This window comes from Lissotriton vulgaris, chromosome 12 (assembly GCF_964263255.1).
Source record: "Lissotriton vulgaris chromosome 12, aLisVul1.2, whole genome shotgun sequence".
Taxonomy (NCBI): Eukaryota; Metazoa; Chordata; class Amphibia; order Caudata; family Salamandridae; genus Lissotriton; species Lissotriton vulgaris.
In genome coordinates this window covers 522,532,071-522,549,847 of record NC_141700.1, presented here as the reverse complement: position 1 = coordinate 522,549,847, position 17,777 = coordinate 522,532,071, and the positions used below count along the sequence as shown (strand labels likewise).

General features: G+C 50.9%; 1 protein-coding gene across 1 annotated transcript in view; it reads left to right on the top strand.

The window, feature by feature from the left end:
- Positions 1 to 3,751: 3,751 nt before the first annotated feature.
- The window catches only part of CMTR2 (cap methyltransferase 2), a 182,348-nt gene continuing 168,322 nt past the window's right edge, over positions 3,752 to 17,777 (top strand). Inside the window, exon 1 of the mRNA XM_086945296.1 lies at positions 3,752 to 3,793. The gene's annotated coding sequence lies outside the window, so the exon portion shown is untranslated. The remainder of the gene's footprint in view (positions 3,794 to 17,777) is intronic.

Genomic DNA, 17,777 nt, shown 5'->3' with positions numbered 1-17,777 from the left:
GGCTTGGCTGCCCACTCAGCCCCCCGGGCTCCATGGGTCCCCCCCGGCCCTGCCACCCCCTCCCAGACAATGCACCAGTGTCCCTCTGCCCTTCCTGCTGAGACAGACCAGCCTTTCTTTGCTCGAACATTCTCACTCGGCCTGCAGAGGTACCTTTATTGTGTTAGCGCTCCCGGCGCCGCCCGCAGACGCACAGGCGTGTTTGACGAACCCCTGGCCGTGGCTGAAGCAATATCTGGGCAGGGAGAGGAATAACAAACACTTCCATGGCAGAGATAATGGGTTCAGAGCAGGGTTTGGGGGGGCACTCTATGTGCATTTAGTTATGTGCGGAAACGTGAGGTGGTGTGCGCTCCTCGGCAGTGGGGTGAGGACTCCTAGCCTCTCAGGTGCAGAATCACGACACGGCGCTGGCATGTTTTGGGACAGCTAAGGGGGGCGCAGACCATCGCCCTCCCCGGAAGCGCACCCCCCACTGGCGCCTTCAGGGTTAAGGCGATGGTGGGACATTGCCGGTCGCTGCTCCTGACCAAATTAGGACCTGTGGGGGCCATCCCCATGGCAACCTGGACAGCGCTGACCATATTGAGGGGGCTGCAGGCCGAGGCAGGGGGAGGGGGTGCCGTGTTATGCATTCTGTCACAATTGTGCCCATTTATGTTGCAAAAAGGAAAACATTCACAGACATTTCTGTATACATGTTCCTTATTGTCTATGACCATTTTTTACCATTTTTTGCACTCAGGTGAAAATGATCAGCGCAGTAGCACCAAGTTCCAGTATAATATGGGGCCCATTGCTCCACAATTATTGGTGATTTTACTAGCCAACACGTTTATTCGAGTGGTCCACTTTGCATGCTTCACTAGGGTCTAAGGAATCCTTGGTACGCCACTGGCCCTGGCAACAATACCTCAACCACAGTTATACTAACGGAGCACTGCAATGGCTGCCAACTACCCTAAACTGCATGCGGCTAGTAATGGTAGTCTCAAGCCAAACAACAAACATTGAAAAAAGCACCACATCATCAGCCCTCATTAAATGTTAAGAACAGCAATTGAGATGTAGATACAGAAACAAAGACATTCTCTCTTGCTGTGTTCTTCCCTCAGAGCTGCTGCTTTCCGAGCATGTGATGGTTCCCACAAAGGACCCGTAATTAAACACGACAGACGAGGACCTCAGCTTCTGCCAAACAGTTCAGAAGCAGAACACTGACTGATAGAAAAGGCCGCGATTCACGTGTGTCACCAAAACGCCACTTTGTTTGCTAGTTTGTGTATGGAGAGGAAAACGTTTAAAACGTGCGCCTCTACGACACAAAAGTAAAGAAAAAGCACGCCTTTTGTTTCCTCTTTCAAAGATTCCTTTTATGCCTGCATTTTAGTTATTAAGAGACTTCGGGTGGGCTTCCTGCCACAGGGGTGATGCAAGAGAATACTTGCCTGTCCGTGTACGTGTGTGTGTTGGAGAGGTGCGAGGGCTTGCACTCCAAGCAAAGGCGCCGCTTCACAGACTCATTATCACGCGAAAGCCTGATATAATCTAAGGCTAAACAGCTGCAATAACCCAAACCACGGAGAAAGGAATGAATATTGCTAGCAGACTGCCACACTGGGAGTCAAGCGACGGTAAAGCCTACTCACACTCCGTCTCCCTTACCAAAGCGAACTCGCGCTGAATATGCGTCAGTGGGGTTAGTCGCAAAGAAAACTAGTTTCAGCCCCCCTCGTAGCCCGGAGGGGCTTTCCCCGGCTGCTAGAGTTCTCCTGAGTAAGCGTTTTTTCTCGAGATCAGGAGGGTGGCCCGTGTTTAAGTTCACCAAGAGCTCTTTTCGTGAGGGCGCCGCCTTGCACTAGTGTACTCTGGTGCACTGACCGCCCTCACCACCGCGAGCATCGGCTGACAGAGCAGCATTGATGGAGCTCAGAGACGGACCAAACCTTTCCAAGGATGAGAATGTCATATTTCTACATGTTCCAGGCGAGGAGATCACAGAAGCTATGTTCCCCCATTTAGAAGGGATTTCAGCCATGCTCGCTCGCCGCATTAACGCTAGTTAAGGGAATAGTTATAAGCTCGGTATCCTAGATTAACAACTGGTCTAAGACACACTCTTCCGAGCTGGATGGGTAGAACAAGGAAACAAGACGATCCTCACCTGCAGACGATAAAAAAAAAAATGGCGGCCTCAAGCTTCAGAAATTTTGCGGATTCGGGGGCGTGTTTTGCTGTCCTGAGTGACGGGTGACGTCACTGGCTAAAGAACAGCAAAATGTACGCCCCGAATCCGAAAAAGACGGAGCTTCTTCGGAGGGACGGTTCTCTCCTCCAATGGCTGGCCTCCGTTTAGGAAGCCAGCCAATGGAGGAGAGACAGGGCAGGGAGGCGGGTTCTAAAGCCCTACTACTACTGGAAAAGTGTGGCTCACTGGTTAGAGGAGGCAGACCCGGAAGCTGAGATCAGACCCGGGACCAGGGTTCAATTCCCGACGCGGCAGGGTCTTGAGCCCAAAATGTCCACGGACTCGGTAATTCTCGCTTCGGTGCCTACTCGAATTACAAGTTCACACTGTGCCTACTCGAATCACAGGTTCACACTCTGCAACTCTGGGCAATAGCTTGCTTAATCTCCACTACGGCCCCCTGCGGCGGGATGCCTGCCTTTCACCTTGGGGATACCCAGTAGGGGCTATCTCACACAGGAAAACCAGGACGGGTTCCCAATGCAAAGCGCTTTGAGACCTGGCGGTGATATTGCGCTATATAAAAACCCATCCATCCATCCATCCTACTAAGTAACATTAAATCTCCGGACCGGAAGCAGCTTATAGGTCCCTCGACCTAAACAGCGAATGTAATCACAAACAAGCTCGGCGAATAGGGTGACCAACCGTCTGGAAATTTCACAGACCGTCCGTTCTTTTAGTATGAGGTCCACAATTCATCCGTATTTTAGGATCCCTAAATTACGGATGCCTTACAGACATCATACTTAAATCGAACTGGGAAATTTCACAAAGGTATTCTGTTTCGGTGCGAGAGCTCCCATGAGTTTAAGAGATTTTACTCTGGCCTCTCGAACTTATCTTTTAAACTGAAGAGGCTGGCCCCACCCGGACGCGGCCCATTGTCATTCTGATACTGCAGCTGATTAGCACTTATAGGATGATAATGGGCCCAATTTTAGTGACAGCATGTGGTCTCCTGCATCAGACTAGGGCAAGGTATTCTGCTTTTGTCTTGGCGCCATGCTCGAGAAATAAAAATAAAATAACTAACAGCGTTTTCACTGTACATTTAAAAGTCTGATTTCAACATACAAATAAAAAAATACTATTTAATATTTATTGTCACATTAGCAGGGCCTGATGTCGCTTTGCAAAGCTGAGCACATACTGAAAAACTGCAAAGTGCACGATTGTCTCAACCTTATATAAACTTACTTTGACTTGTATTTATTTTGGTTGTCTATTATTTATATAATATTGTGCGACCTCCTCTGATATGTCTGTAAAACGTATGTTTCCCCCACATTTTTGTCCTGAATTTTGACCTTCCGTCCTGAATTTTGACCCTTTGTCCTGAATTTTTACACTGAGCGTCTTGAATATGCACCCATGCCAGTTGGCCACCCTAACGGCGAACCGTCGCACTCAATTGTCCGCTCCGCACTCGGGACACAACCCCTAGTCTCCCTTCAGTGTTCGGCGCCATCCTCATACCCACGTGACTAACAGCGTGGTGACGTAGCACGCAGAGAGATGTTTGGAAAACGTCCGAAGTTGCAGGTGAGCAGGGGGAGAAAGGGAGGAAGTAAGCGTGCGGTGATGGGTTTGTTCGCATGGAAAGTAGCTTCTACCTTGTACTCCACTGCGCTGAGTTTACCCTAGTCGGTTGTCCCGTGCAACGATTGAACCCTTCTCCTTTTTCCTACCCCTCACTCGCGTCCCGTGCCCCATCTTGCTTGCACCTCACCCTTCGCTCTCAGCGTGCTTCCTTCGCTCTCCTTTTACACTGTCCCTAACGCTTAGTCAGACGCCTTGCCTTGACCAGCCCCCGACTTAGTGCTCCGTGCATTTACTGCAAATCCCGTATTTTAATTGTATTTATAGCTCTTCGTACCCCTGACGAGACTTGTATCTAATGAAACCGCGCACGCCGGTGTTGAAAAGTAATAATTTTGTATTGCAGAAAGTTCTGCTCAAAGAGCGCAGCTTGGGTCCAGAAACCAGGAATACCGCACTCCCTCCTGTCGTCTGCTCACATAGCTGCCTAGTCAGTTGTCTCTGAGGTTGAATCAATCAATCGGGTTTATTAATCGCACTACTCACCTGTGAGGGTCTCAAGGCGGGGGGGGGCAGCTCAAGGTTAATTGAAAGGCCAGGTCTTGAGGCTCTTCCTGGTGGTGTGCTGAGTGGGGGAGCGTCTGATGTTGACTGGGAGTGCCTTTCAGGCTTTGGGTGTAACATGGGAGAAGGGTCATCCCCCGGATGTGCGGGGTCGTTGCTAGGGTGAGGTCCGGTATCGGATTGGGGTGCGGGGTCGTTGCTAGGGTGAGGTCCGGTATCGGATTGGGAAGGCGGGCATTGGCTGATGGGCCGGCCCCTAAGGGTTACCTTTGGGCTGTTTTTTTGTTAGCTCTTCCAACCGGCCCTCAGTCTTACTGTCTCTTACCTGCCTCTTGCAGCAAAGTTGTTCTGTCAGTACTCTGGCCTCTGCAGACTTTAGCTTGGCCACCGTGGGGCTGGAGCTGATGCTCAGAAGCAGTGTCTCATTTCCCTGCTGTTAAACTGATGCGCCTGGCTGGGAACAGGTTATGCCACAGTTGGGCCATTATCACCTCCGCTCCCCTGGAACAGCTGCATCTCTCTGCTTTTCTTTACCCCTGCCAGGCCAATGCCCTGAGGCTATATTTGGCTGGGGAGGTGGAAGAGTAAATAAAGGGGCCCCACCTGGGGCCTGTTGTTTGCACCCCTGCACCAGAGTCTTTCAGGCCTTAGTAGAGGGTGGTGTATGTTTGCATAGGCCTTGCTGTGAGGCATCTTTCACAGAGCATATTAAAAAGGTTGTAACGTTAGGGTCAGACCTACTGAATTTGGAAATGGGTTCGAGTTCCAACCTCAGATCAACATCCTGTGATTCTGGGCAAATGACAATAATCTTCTGTCTGCACATGTTTTAAGAGTCTGCAAAGGCTGGAATAATATTAAATGAGGATTCTTTATACAATAATAAAAATGTCCCTATTCCTTCTTGCCATGGCTTATCTGCCTTTGTTTATTTTTTAACTATCTGTCATGGATCATTAAAGCGGCTTTAGACCACATTTTAAACTTCATTCACCTTATGTTTATTGTTTAAAGTACATATTGATCAGAGGAGAAAATGCCAGCATTAGGCAATCTTCTTAACCCCTTCGAGGCTATTGACGAGCTGGGCTCGTCATCGCGCTTACCTGTCCTGCGCGGATGACAAGGCCAGCTCGTCACGTAACGCGGTAATTTCGAATCTGCCGCGCACAGCGGGAAAAGCCGCCGCAGCGATGCGGTTAATATTCCTATGAGCAGGACATTAAAATACCAGTAATGCTGGTTAAAAAATAGGGAGGTGGCAAACATAGCCTTATCGGGAGTTGTGGCATTTGGGCCACTTTATTTCACCTCACTCACCCAGCCAAAAGGTAGTGCATCTACCTTTCACCAATGTTTCTGGCTCTATGTGCTTTAAAATATGTAATTTATAAAACATTTCTCTAACAAGCACTGGCGTTGCCAATAGGTCTCGCAGTAGGAAAGTTGGAGCTATTGGTTAAGTTGGAGCTATTGGTTTTGTAAATGACATTTTATATTTATATATCGTTATTGGCATTGTCAATAACCATATATAAGTATAAAATGTCATTTACAAAACCAATAGCTCCAACTTTCCAAATGTGAAACATTGGCAACGCCAGTGCTTGTTTTAAATACTGTGTACTACAAAGCTCATGGCATAACAGGAGCCGGCCTCGGAGACACAGTGCACCTCAAATGGAGTGATTCCCAGATTGTTATTTCATCCATTCATCCATGCGCTGTACGAATGTATGACAAGGTCTCTCGACATTACCGCTCTCACCCGCTGAACCGAACACCCTGCCTCCGTGGCAAATCAACGGCTGAAACAATAAAATCATTTTCAAAGCGGCCTCCGTCGAAATGGATTTTTTACTCGATTGGGTAGATGTCCCGGAGTGTGAATCCAATCAGAGGAATAAAACTAAATGAAGCAGTTTCCAGTGATAATAATTGTTCGCAGAATGCTGTGCATTGTGAAGTGCTGCAAAAATGCTGTCGGAAAGCCAATGTTTGCCGAAGGTCAGACAAGAAGTCACACGTACAACATGGGGTACGTTTTTGCAAGCTGAATCTATAAGGGTGTTTGCAAAGTTCGAAAAAATAGAATTAAAGCCGAAAAAATGCGTGTGCCTCGCGCTGAAGCTTTAAACAAACAAGAGCGGCAATGTGAACAAATGCGTGTGCCTCGCGCTGAAGCTTTAAATAATTAGGGGAGGAGAAGCCGCAGAGCAAACGTCGCCCTTTCTTATCATCTTATCAAATAGACTTAAGTCCATCACATTTTAAAGCCACTTGTGAAGCAGTGCAAAGTCCCTCTATTATCATCTAGACAAAGTACAAAGTCCGTCACAATTTTCAAGCCACTTGTGAAACAGTGCAAAGTCCCTCCTGCTTATCATCTTATCAAATAGACAAAGTGCAAAGTCCTTCACACTTTCGGGCCCTCTTGGCAAATCGTGCAAAGTCCCTCCTGTGAGACAGACGGTGATTGTGGCCCGTCTCTCTCAGTTATCCGGCAGCCGGGGAAGTAGCGCGCAGCACGCCGTGTAGGAAAGGCAGGTTGTTAAACAACGCGATTTATGCGACGGAAAGATAAAAAGTGTCCTCTACGTATTCTCCAGGCACCTCATGAAATAGTGCAAGGCCCCTCAGTTACTATGCGGTCTGATAAAAGTTCACTTCTTCCCGCAGACCCTCTCCCCCCACGCATTGTCCCTTAAAGGCCTGTGAAATTGAAAGGGATGCTCCCTTTGAGGGTGAGGGGCGAGGCGTCACCGAGAAAACTGAATGGCTGCACTCTTTAACAATTCGACACGCTATTGAAAACGCTCTCCTCCCTGCCCACTGATAAATGGACTCTCCCGACCTGGTCAGTCGTGAACGCACTGGGACGGGGCAGGCACGTGCACTCTCACGCGTGCAGGCACAGTCACCTAAACTTTAACGCACTAATGCCGTCTAATCTTCACAAAAAGGCAAGGCACACTTTGTAAACTACACAATATGCTGTCTTGGTCCACTTTTGTCTTTACTGTGACGCAAACGTGAATTAAACCTGTAGAAAGTGTACAGATGCAGCCATTTTAAAAAGATTTCTAAAGTCCAATTAAAAGTAAGAATAATCAGAGTCTTTGCGCGATGACCCAGGGTGAACGGGGGAGCGGAGAGGACAAATACGACTCGAAGAAAGAGGTAAGAGGTGGACGGAGAAAAGCAGAGAGGACATAATTCACTATAAAATGGCTTTAATCCAATTGGAACTTAGATGGGCGCAGTGTTCAAACCCTTGGGCATACTTAGTGAAAGGAAAAACCAAATCAGACATCACTGCGTTCTGAACTCTGAAGATATTTGCAGGATGGGAACAGTGAATAAAGGCTCATAAACGGCGCGCGATGGCGCCTCATTTACACATTAGCAACCAGGCGCTAGATCGGGCAGGGATCTCAGGGAGCCGACTGCCGACCAAGCACCCGTGCGTGTCAGTGCAGTGACACGGGTGCCTCTGTGAAGCGTCACGAGGGAGCGCCCCGTATATTCCCGGGATATTGAACTCCACCTCCCAAGCTTGCGGTCTGTCTTCAATTCTATCAACCTCACTTAAAGTTTACTTTAAGTCGCCGTTAAGGAAACTAGCAAAGACCTTCCGCGTTTTATGCTTAAACAATCTTATAATGGCAAATTTACCGGGAAACACCCTTTGAGCGCCTGAGAACTTTCTGAGGGCTCGCAAAGCAGTGACGTGGAAAACGCGGCAGCACTCTGTGCAGTCGACGAGCTGACAGGGCAGTTACTCTCGGTTAATGCACGGACCGGTCACCAAGCCCGTCAAACAAGCCGGTCCCTGTGCTCTCGTGTGTGCTCACTTAGAGCATTCCGTATGTGCACAGAAGCGCCCTGCCTGCATATGTGCATCCTCTGTGTGCAGTCAGAGCATTTTCGGCAGAGCAGTGCCTGGCATGGGCCCACGCGCGAGAAGATAGGGCCGGGGAGTCAGTAGCTAAATTATTGACGGATACACTAGGAGATGTCAATTGTAATCCCTCCTTTCCCCTTTGACCAAAACTGTGTGATCCTGGGCAAATCACATCCAGCCCAATGCCTAGGTTGATTTATGAATTAAGAGCGGCTGAAAACATGTTTCCTTCGTTGATCGGCGCTATTTTAAACAGCAGGGGCTAGATCACGTTTTTAAAGGTCTGCCCCTGCAGCGCCACATCTGGGGTACCTCACATGACCCAGCTGCAGACCAAGAAAAGGGCAACCTTTCAAGGTGAGGTGGGTGGGGGCTGTCTTAATACCTCTTCTCCCTAAAGAAGGGGCTCCTTGATCCTCGAGCAGCCAGTGTGAGCGTTTAATAGCCTGCATTCTTCTTGTCTGTTCCGAAAGGGTAGTTCACCAATTGAGGGTGCCATACGTGTGAACCCCAATATTTAACTTCACGTAATCTGGCTTCTGCCTTCCAGTTGACTTTGTCACAGTCTCCTGACAATATCTGTGACGTCCCCTGTTTGCGCCCGGCCCCCGGATGTGTGCACACAGGGGTGCAGGCGACGACCTCCGAGACTGTGTGGCACAGGCAGACCCCGGGGGTCTGCATGGAGCAGGCAGCCTCCCCAGAAACTGATGGGAGCAGGCAGCCTCCCCAGATACTGCACGGAGCAGGCAGTCTCCCCGGATACTGCACGGAGTAGGCAGCCTTCCCGGATACTGCAAGGAGCAGGCAGCTTCCCCAGATACTGCATGGAGCAGGCAGCTTCCCCAGATGCTGCATGGAGCAGGCAGCCTCCCAGATACTGCATGGAGCAGGCATCCCCTAGAGTCTGCTTTAAATAGAAGCCCCAAGGGTCCCCATGGGATAGACAGATTTCCTGGGTCGGACTAGAACTGACAGCCCCCGCACCATCCCCGGGGTCTTCATGGAACAGGCAGCGTCCTCTGTGTCTGCATTGAACAGGTACCCTGTCCGGGGTGTACATGAAGGAGGCACCCTCCCCGGGGTCTGCATGGAACAAGCACCTCCCCTGTATCTGCATGGGACAGCCACATACACCCTCATAGAGGTGTCCATGGAAAAGGCAGCCTTCCCTGTGTCTGCGTGGAAGGAACAGGCAGCTCTCCTGTGTATGCATGGAACAGTCAGCCTCTTCAGGTCTGTTATCAGCCTCCACAGGGTCTGCATGGAACAGGCAGCCCCGAGGTCTACATGGCACTCTCCCAAGGGTATGCACGGAATAGGCAGCGTGCCCAGGGTGTGAATGAAGCAGACAGCCTCCACGAGGTGTGCATGGAACAGGCTGCTCCCCTGTGTATGCATGGAAAAGGCAGCCTCTCCAGGTCTGCATGGCACTCTCCCAAGGGTATGCATGGAATAGGCAGCGTACCCGGGGTGTGAATGAAGCAGGCAGCCTCCACGAGGTGGGCATGGAACAGGCAGCGTGCCCTGGGTGTGAATGAAGCAGGCAGCCTCCACGAGGTGTGCATGGAACAGGCTGCTCCCCTGTGTATGCATGGAACAGGCAACCTCTCCGGGGTCAGCATGGAACACGCAGCCTCCTGGGGGGGGGGGGGGCGAGGGGGGGTGCATGAAGCAGGCAGCCTCTATGGGGTGGCCATGGAACAGGCAGCCTCTCCGGTGTCATTATGGAACAGCCTCTTCAGGGTCTGTAGGCAGCCTCCTCAGAGACTGCATGGAACAGGCATCCTCCCCATGGTCTGCATGAAATGGACAGCCAACACCGTCTATGCGCGGAACAGGCACCCCCCACCCCCACCCCAGTGTGCACGGAACAGACAGCCTCCCCAGTGTCTGCATGAAACAGGCAGCCTTCCCTGCCTATGCTTGGAACTGGCAGACCCCCACCCCCGCCAGTGTCTGCACGGAACAGACAGCCTTCCCAGGGTCTGCATGAACAGACACTCTCCCCGGGGTATGCATGGCACAGGCAGCTCCCCTGTGTATGCATAGAACAGGCAGCTTCTCCGGGGTCAGCATGGAACAGGCAGCCTCTTCAGGGTCTGTAGGCAGCCACCCCGGTGTGTGCATGGAGCAGGCAGCTCCCCTATGTATGCGTAGAACAGACAGCTCCCAGGGTCTGCATGGAACATCTCCGAGTGACTCTGTGGAACAGGCAGCCGCCTGTGTCTGCATGGGACATGCGGTCTCCACAGGCCGGCGTGGAACAGGCTGCGTAGAACATTCCCGGTGTCGCTGTGGAACAGGCAGCCTCCCCGGGGTGTGCATGGACCAGGCAGCCTCCCCGGGGTGTGCATGGAGCAGGCAGCCTCCCCGGGGTGTGCATGATCCAGGCAGCCTGCCCAGGGCTTGCAGGCACCAGACCGTGAGCTGTTTGATAGAAAACACGCAGGTACGGATAGGCGTTTCCTTTCCTGTGTGCACATAGAAAGTTACCGAACTGAACCGGGCAGCGTCGTGTATGCACGAGTGTGTGCCCCTTCCATGTGCGCAGGCATTACATTATTGGGTTCAAGCACCCCCGCCCCCACCTCAGTGTACCAAGAGGCAATCGATTCGATCTGCTTGGATACTATCTGCTTTTTATCCTCATAGTGCCTTAGAACAGCGCCTCTTCTGTGCACACAGACACAGAGTACACAGTGGTAGTCCTTGGAGAGACACAACTGCAGTACATCAATTTCGAAAAAATAGAATTAAAGCCGAAAAAATGCGTGTGCCTCGCGCTGAAGCTTTAAACAAACAAGAGTGGCAATGTGAACAAATGCGTGTTCCTCGCGCTGAAGCTTTAAATAATTAGGGGAGGAGAAGCCGCAGAGCACACGCTGTTAGAAGCCCTTTGATGTGGTGGCGGCCGTAGGGAGGGAGGCTGATGCGCGTGCTTGTTTGGTCACGTGATTCACGTGAACTTAAAGAAAACCGCACGAACGAAACCCTTGGTTTCACGAGCATTTTGAGCACTTGAATTCTCGCTCCGCTCAATGCGCTTGCGCGCATTGATAGGTCGCGGGACCTAAAAATGTGACTAATGAAATTAGCCTAATGCTGTTTAATAAATGGGTGAAATCCGGGAATGTGGGCCACTCTTTAAAGTTGTGCCCGGGCCGAATTGTGATCCCAATCTGACCGTGGTGAGGTCGGTGGAGTGGAGGTTTCTTTTGCGTTCGTGTAAAGAGATTCCTTTGTTGAGGTATTTGGGTCCGATGTTGTGGAGGGATTTGTAGGCGTGGGTGAGTAGTTTAAAGGTTACTCTCTTCTTGACGGGGAGCCAGTGGAGGTCTTGCAGGTGTTGTTTCATGTACTCATGTCGTGGGTGGCGAGGACGAGTCTGGCTGCGGTGTTTTGGATGGTCTGGAGTTCCGTAGCAGGGATTTGTTGATTCCCGCATAGAGGGTGTTTTCGTAGTCCAATCTGCTGGTGATGAGTGTGTGGGTGTCTGTTTTTCTGGCTTCGGGTGGTATCCACTTGAAGGTCTTGCGGATGGAGTTGAAACAGGTAGAGGCGACGACGATGACCTGGCGAGTCATGGTGAGGGAGGAGCCTAGAATTATGCCGGGGTACCGGGCATGGTCTGTTGGTGTGGGTGGGTTTCCGAGGGAGGAGGGCCACGGGGAGCTGTCCCAAGCATTTGGGGGAGGGTTCAAGGACGAGGACCTCTCTTCTCCGAGTTCAGTTTTAGGCAGCTGTCTCTCATCCAGGCTGTATGAAATAGCGAGTCAAAATCCTGAATGCTTACTAACAGTAATCGATAAAAGTAAGCTGAGCACGACTGAGGAGTCCTGTCTCATGGAGTAGTTCTGTGATGGTCAATGTAGTTAGTTCTGGTTTTTGTTTGCTATCTGACAGAATACCTTTATTCTTTGAAGTGTGAGTATTTTTAAGAGCAGGCATGTTTCACGATAGTGGTGAGGTGGTGGTTTTTATCATCATTTATTTATTTCTCAATGCGTCATGACAATTCATTGAACCGTGTAATTGTGTTGCAGGCAGGTATTTGGAAAATGTTCTTTTGAGAATTGTGATTTTGGAGTATGCTTAGCAGAGAATATTGACTATATTCATTTATATGTTTAGTTCCAGGCCCCTGAGGAAGAGTCCATTTGGACTCGAAATGCATCGGCCATCATTTGGAAATCTACATGAAAGAAATGTTATCTCATAATTGTGATTGAAAAACATTGTTTTTGTAAGAGTTAATGATGATTAAAATCATGTATGAATAGGTTGTGTAACCATTCATTGTTACGTTTTTTTGTGAATTAGTCAAGTCAAGTCAAGTCAAGTCATAAAATTTGTATAGCGCACTACATACCCAGAGGGTTTCAAGGCGCTTGGGAAGGGGAGGAGGATTATTTGTCAAATATCCACGTTTTAAGCTGCTTTCTGAACGCTAGGTGATTCTGGGTGAGGCGAAGGTAAGCGGGGAGTGAGTTCCATGTTTTGGCAGCCAGGTATGAAAAGGATCTGCCTCCCATGGTGGTCTTGTTGATGCGAGGTACAGTGGCGAAGGCTTGGCTGGAAGAGCGAAGTCGGCGGGAGGGGGTGTAGAAGGACAGTCGAGAGTTGAGGCAATCTGGTCCGATGTCGTAGAGTGATTTGTGTGCGTGGGTAAGCAGTCGGAAAGTGATCCTCTTATTGACGGGTAGCCAGTGGAGGTCTTTAAGGTGACCAGAGATGTGTTCGTTGCGTGGGATGTCTAATATGAGCCTGGCTGAGGCGTTTTGGATTCGTTGTAGTTTCTTCTGGAGTTTAGCGGTGGTACCTGCGTAGAGGGTGTTTCCGTAGTCCAGTCGGCTCGTGACTAGAGCATGGGTGACTGTTTTCCTTGTTTCGGAGGGGATCCAGCGAAATGTTTTTCTGAGCATCCGAAGAATGTTAAAGCAGGAAGAGGATACGGCGCTGACTTGTCTGTTCATTGAGAGTGAAGAATCCAGGATGACGCCAAGGTTCCGTGCGTGGTCTGTCGGGATGGGTGCATTTCCGAGGGCTTCCGGCCACCAGGAGTCGTCCCATGCAGAGGGGGATTTACCTAAGATGAGGACTTCTGTTTTGTCTGAGTTCAGTTTCAGACGGCTTTGTTTCATCCATTCGGCGACTTCTTTCATTCCTTCGTGTAGGTTAGTTTTGGCGGTGCTGGGGTCCTTGGTGAGAGATAGGATCAGTTGAGTGTCATCCGCGTAAGAGATGATGTTGAGGTTGTGTTGGCGGGCGATGGCCGCGAGGGGGCTCATGTATACGTTGAAGAGGGTGGGGCTGAGTGAGGATCCTTGTGGTACGCCGCAGATGATTTCAGAGGCCTCGGACTTGAATGGTGGGAGGCGGACTCTCTGGGTTCTTCCGGTGAGGAACGAGGTGATCCACTCCAATGCTTTTCCTTGGATTCCGATGTTTCTGAGGTGTTGTAAAAGGGTGCTGTGGCAGACTGTGTCGAAGGCTGCAGAGAGGTCGAGGAGGATGAGGGCGACTGTGTCTCCATTGTCCAGTAGAGTTCGAATGTCGTCTGTTGCTGCGATGAGGGCGGTCTCAGTGCTGTGTTTGGCTCGGAAGCCAGATTGTGAGGGGTCGAGTGATTTGTTGGCTTCGAGGAAGGCGGCGAGCTGGTTGTTGACAGCTTTCTCGATGACTTTGGCCGGGAATGGAAGAAGCGAGATGGGGCGGTAGTTTTTGAGTTCGGTGGGGTCTGCTGTTGGTTTTTTCAGAAGGGCGGTGAGTTCAGCGTGTTTCCAGTCTTCCGGGAAGGTGGCGGAGTTGAGGGAGCAGTTGATGACGTCTCGGAGGTGCGGTGCTATGACGGAGTCTGCTTTGTTGAAGATGTGGTGAGGGCATGGGTCTGTGGGGGATCCAGAGTGGATGGAATTCATCAGGCGGATGGTGTCCTCAGTGGAGATTGGGTTCCAGGCGTTAAGGGTGTTAACGGGGGGAAGATGGTCAGCAGATGGTGGGGTGGGTTGGCTTCCGGGTTGGTTGTCAAAGCTGTTGTGGATGTCAGCAATCTTGTTGTGGAAAAAAGAGGCTAGGGAATCGCAGAGGGTTTGAGAGGGGGTGATGTCGTTGGAGTTGGCCGAGGGGTTGGAAAATTCCTTGACGATGTTGAAAAGTTCCTTGCTGTTGTGGGCGTTGTTGTCAAGTCGATCCTTGAATGCTGTTTTCTTGGCTTTTCGGATCAGTTGGTGGTGAGTACGGATGGCGCTTTTGAAGGCGTCCTTGTTGTTGGTGGATGGGTCTTTTTTCCAGGCCTTTTCAAGGGAGCGGCACAGTTTCTTGGATTTCTTGAGGTCATCGTTGAACCATGAGGCCTTCTTGTTGCCAAGTTTGTGTTGACGTTTTTTCAGTGGTGCTAAGGTGTCGGCGGTGTTGGATAACCAAAGGGTGAGGTTGGAGGCGGCTTCGTTGGCGTTAGAAGAGAGGGCTGGGGAGGTTTGAAGGAGCGATGTGGAGATCTGCTCCATGGTGATTTTGTTCCAGTTTCTCTGTAGAGTTGGTTGGAGGTGGATGATGGGTTTCGGCTTGTTGTAGGTGAAGTGAACGCAGCTGTGGTCAGTCCAGAGGAGATCCGTAGTGTGGCTGAAGGAGACATGGTTGCTGGAGGTGAAGATGGGGTCGAGTGTGTGACCTGCAATGTGGGTGGGGGAAGTGACCAGTTGTTTAAGTCCGAGGTTGGCGAGGTTGTCCAAGAGGGTGGCGGTGTTGCGGTCGTTGATCTTTTCAAGGTGGAAGTTGAGGTCTCCCAGAAGGATGTAGTCTTTGGAGGGAAGCGCGTGTGGGGTGATGAAGTCCGTGATGTCTTCACTGAATTTTGCGCGGGGTCCTGGTGGTCTGTAGAGGAGGGTGCCTCTGAGTGTGGTCTTGGGGTCGATGTTGATTTGGAAGTGAAGGTGTTCAGAGTTGGCGAGATTGACGTCTGAGCTGGTTGAGATGCGGATTGATTTCTTATGGACGATAGCGATTCCACCTCCTGTATGGTCGGTGCGGTCCTTGCGTGTGATCTTATAGTCATCAGGGATAGCGATGGCGATGTCGGGGGCGGAGGAAGCGTTCATCCATGTTTCCGTTAGGAAGGCGACGTCAGGAGAGATGGTGTCTAGAAGGTTCCAAAGGTCAATGGCGTGCCTGTGGACCGAGCGGGTGTTGAGAAGGATGCATTCTAGGTGGTTGGGGTCGGGAATCTGTGTTGTGGTCGTGGCGGAGAAGTTGTCGGTGCCGATAAATTTGCAGGAGAGGCAGGAGAACGGTCCATGGGTGCGTCCAGGAGCGGCTTGGACGCAGTTGGGGGCGCGACCGGGGTTAAGGGCTAGGAGGGTGGCGGCATCGTAGGTGATGCGGGGGGGCTGGGCAGGGCGAGGGGCAGGGGGACTGGCGTTGGGCGCGGTCCAGGCGCGGACGGGCGTAGACGGGCTTACCTTTGGCGCACCTTCGGCGCGGATTGGGCGCGGTCGCTGCGCGTAAACGCTGCGCGCAAAAACACCTGTCATATATGGATGGAGGAAGGGGAGGGGCGAGGGCTGTTCAGCTGGGAGGCGGGGCGGGCTCACGAGGACGCAGACCTCGGACCACAATCAAAATAAACAAAATGGCAGCGGGGGGGAGGGCAGAGCACAGCGCCGGCGGTAAACGCGCACTGAAGTGAAATTGATAACAGCAAACAGGCTTTACAATGCAAAGCGAGGCGAAGCAGCGCCCAGTGCCTACAGAAAACGCAAGCTAAACAATGCTATGCAAATTATTTCCAAGCGAGGCGAAGCAGCGCACAGTGCCTACAGTAAACACAAGCTAAAACAATGCTGTGCAAATGAAATTACAAGTGAGGCGAAGCAGCTCTCATTGACAAAAATATTGGAATATTGTTTTGTTTAAAAAGTTTGAAATACTCTAGTGGTGTTCTATCCATGACCACACTAGCAACAGTGCGCAGAGGTTGAGTGGCCAGTCCATTCGAGGTAGGAAGCAATCTCATCCAGGCTGTGCCATCTTCCATTCCTTCTTGGAAGCTGAGTCAGGGGTCTTCGGTGTTCTTCGTGAGGGAGAGGATGAGCTGGGTGTCGGCGTAGGATACTAGGCTGAGCCCATGCAGTCTGATGATGGCGGCGAGGGGGGCCATGTAGATGTTGAAGAGCTTGGAGCTGAGTGATGATCCTTGGGGTACTCCTCAGTTGATCTCTGTGGGTTCGGAGAGGAAGGGTGGGAGTCTGAACCGCTGGGTTCTGCCGGTGCGAAAGGAGCAGATCCAGTTGAAGGCGAGTCCTTATATGCCAGCGTCGTGGAGTCTAGTTGCAAGAGTGCAGTGGGAGACGGTGTTGAAGGCAGCGGAGAGCTCTAGCATGATGAGGGCCACGTTGTGTCCCTGGTCGAGTAGCATGCTGATGTCGTCGGTGGCGGCAAGGAGGGCGCTCTCAGTGCTGTGGTTGCTGCTGAATCCGGACTGGAAGGAATCTAGTATGGCGTTCTTTTCGATGAAGGTGGTCAGACTTCGCTGTGAACCGAAGGAGAGAGATTGGTTGGTAGTTTTTCAGGTCTGTCGGGTCAGCCGAGGGTTTCTTGAGGAGGGGCTTGACCTTAGCCTGCTTCCAGTCATCAGGGGAGATGCCGGATTCGAAGGTGGTGTTGATGGTGTGGCATAGTTCGGGTGCGATGGCGGCTCTGTGGAAGATGTGAGGAGGGCATAGGGTCTGTAGGGCTCCTGAGCGGGTGCTTTTCATGGTCGCAGTGGATTCTTCGGTGGTAACCGGTGTCCATGTGGTGATATATCTTGTGATTAGGAGCCCACTTGGTTGTTTAGTCCACTCGCTTTGAATTCTGGCACTTGTGCTTTCGATTGTTTTCGAGACCCGGATAGCAAAGTACTGACAGTTAAAACAAGCATTGGCATAGCCAATAGGTCTCACCTTGGGACCTATACGTTTTTAGCCATGCAGCACCTTCTGGGTGCTGTGCCCCTAGGGATTGAATAGCTTTACAACGCTGACACAAACCAGTGTGGAACAAAACAATGATTGATCGAGCAGCTGGATGATCATGAATAACAAATAATGAGCTAATAGTAGCTAGATGGTGATAGAATGTAGGGGAGAAAGAAAGACACCCCATGTAGTGGTGGTAGCCATAAGAGGCTGAGACAGGTACAATAGATGCTTTATAGAACTGTGAAAGGGATGGGTACAGAGACAGGTTAGAGCTGCAGAGAGGAAAGAGCGAATGAGAGATACCCTGCAAGTTGAGTTACGAGAGAAAGGCACTTCAGGGAAGAGAGGTGGTATTAGAGTGGAAAGATAATAAGAGGTTATGTAGACAGACAAAAGGCCTGGGTGGGGAAGGGGGAGCTGGGAAGGGTGAGAAACAGTAAAGGACGACATAGGCTGAGAAAGAAGAGAATGTGAAACTGAAGCAGTCTGCAGTGGAGAAAGTATGAGCGACTGCAGACCTTGCTGGCTGAGACAGTAAAGAAAGACCTTTAACAGGAGA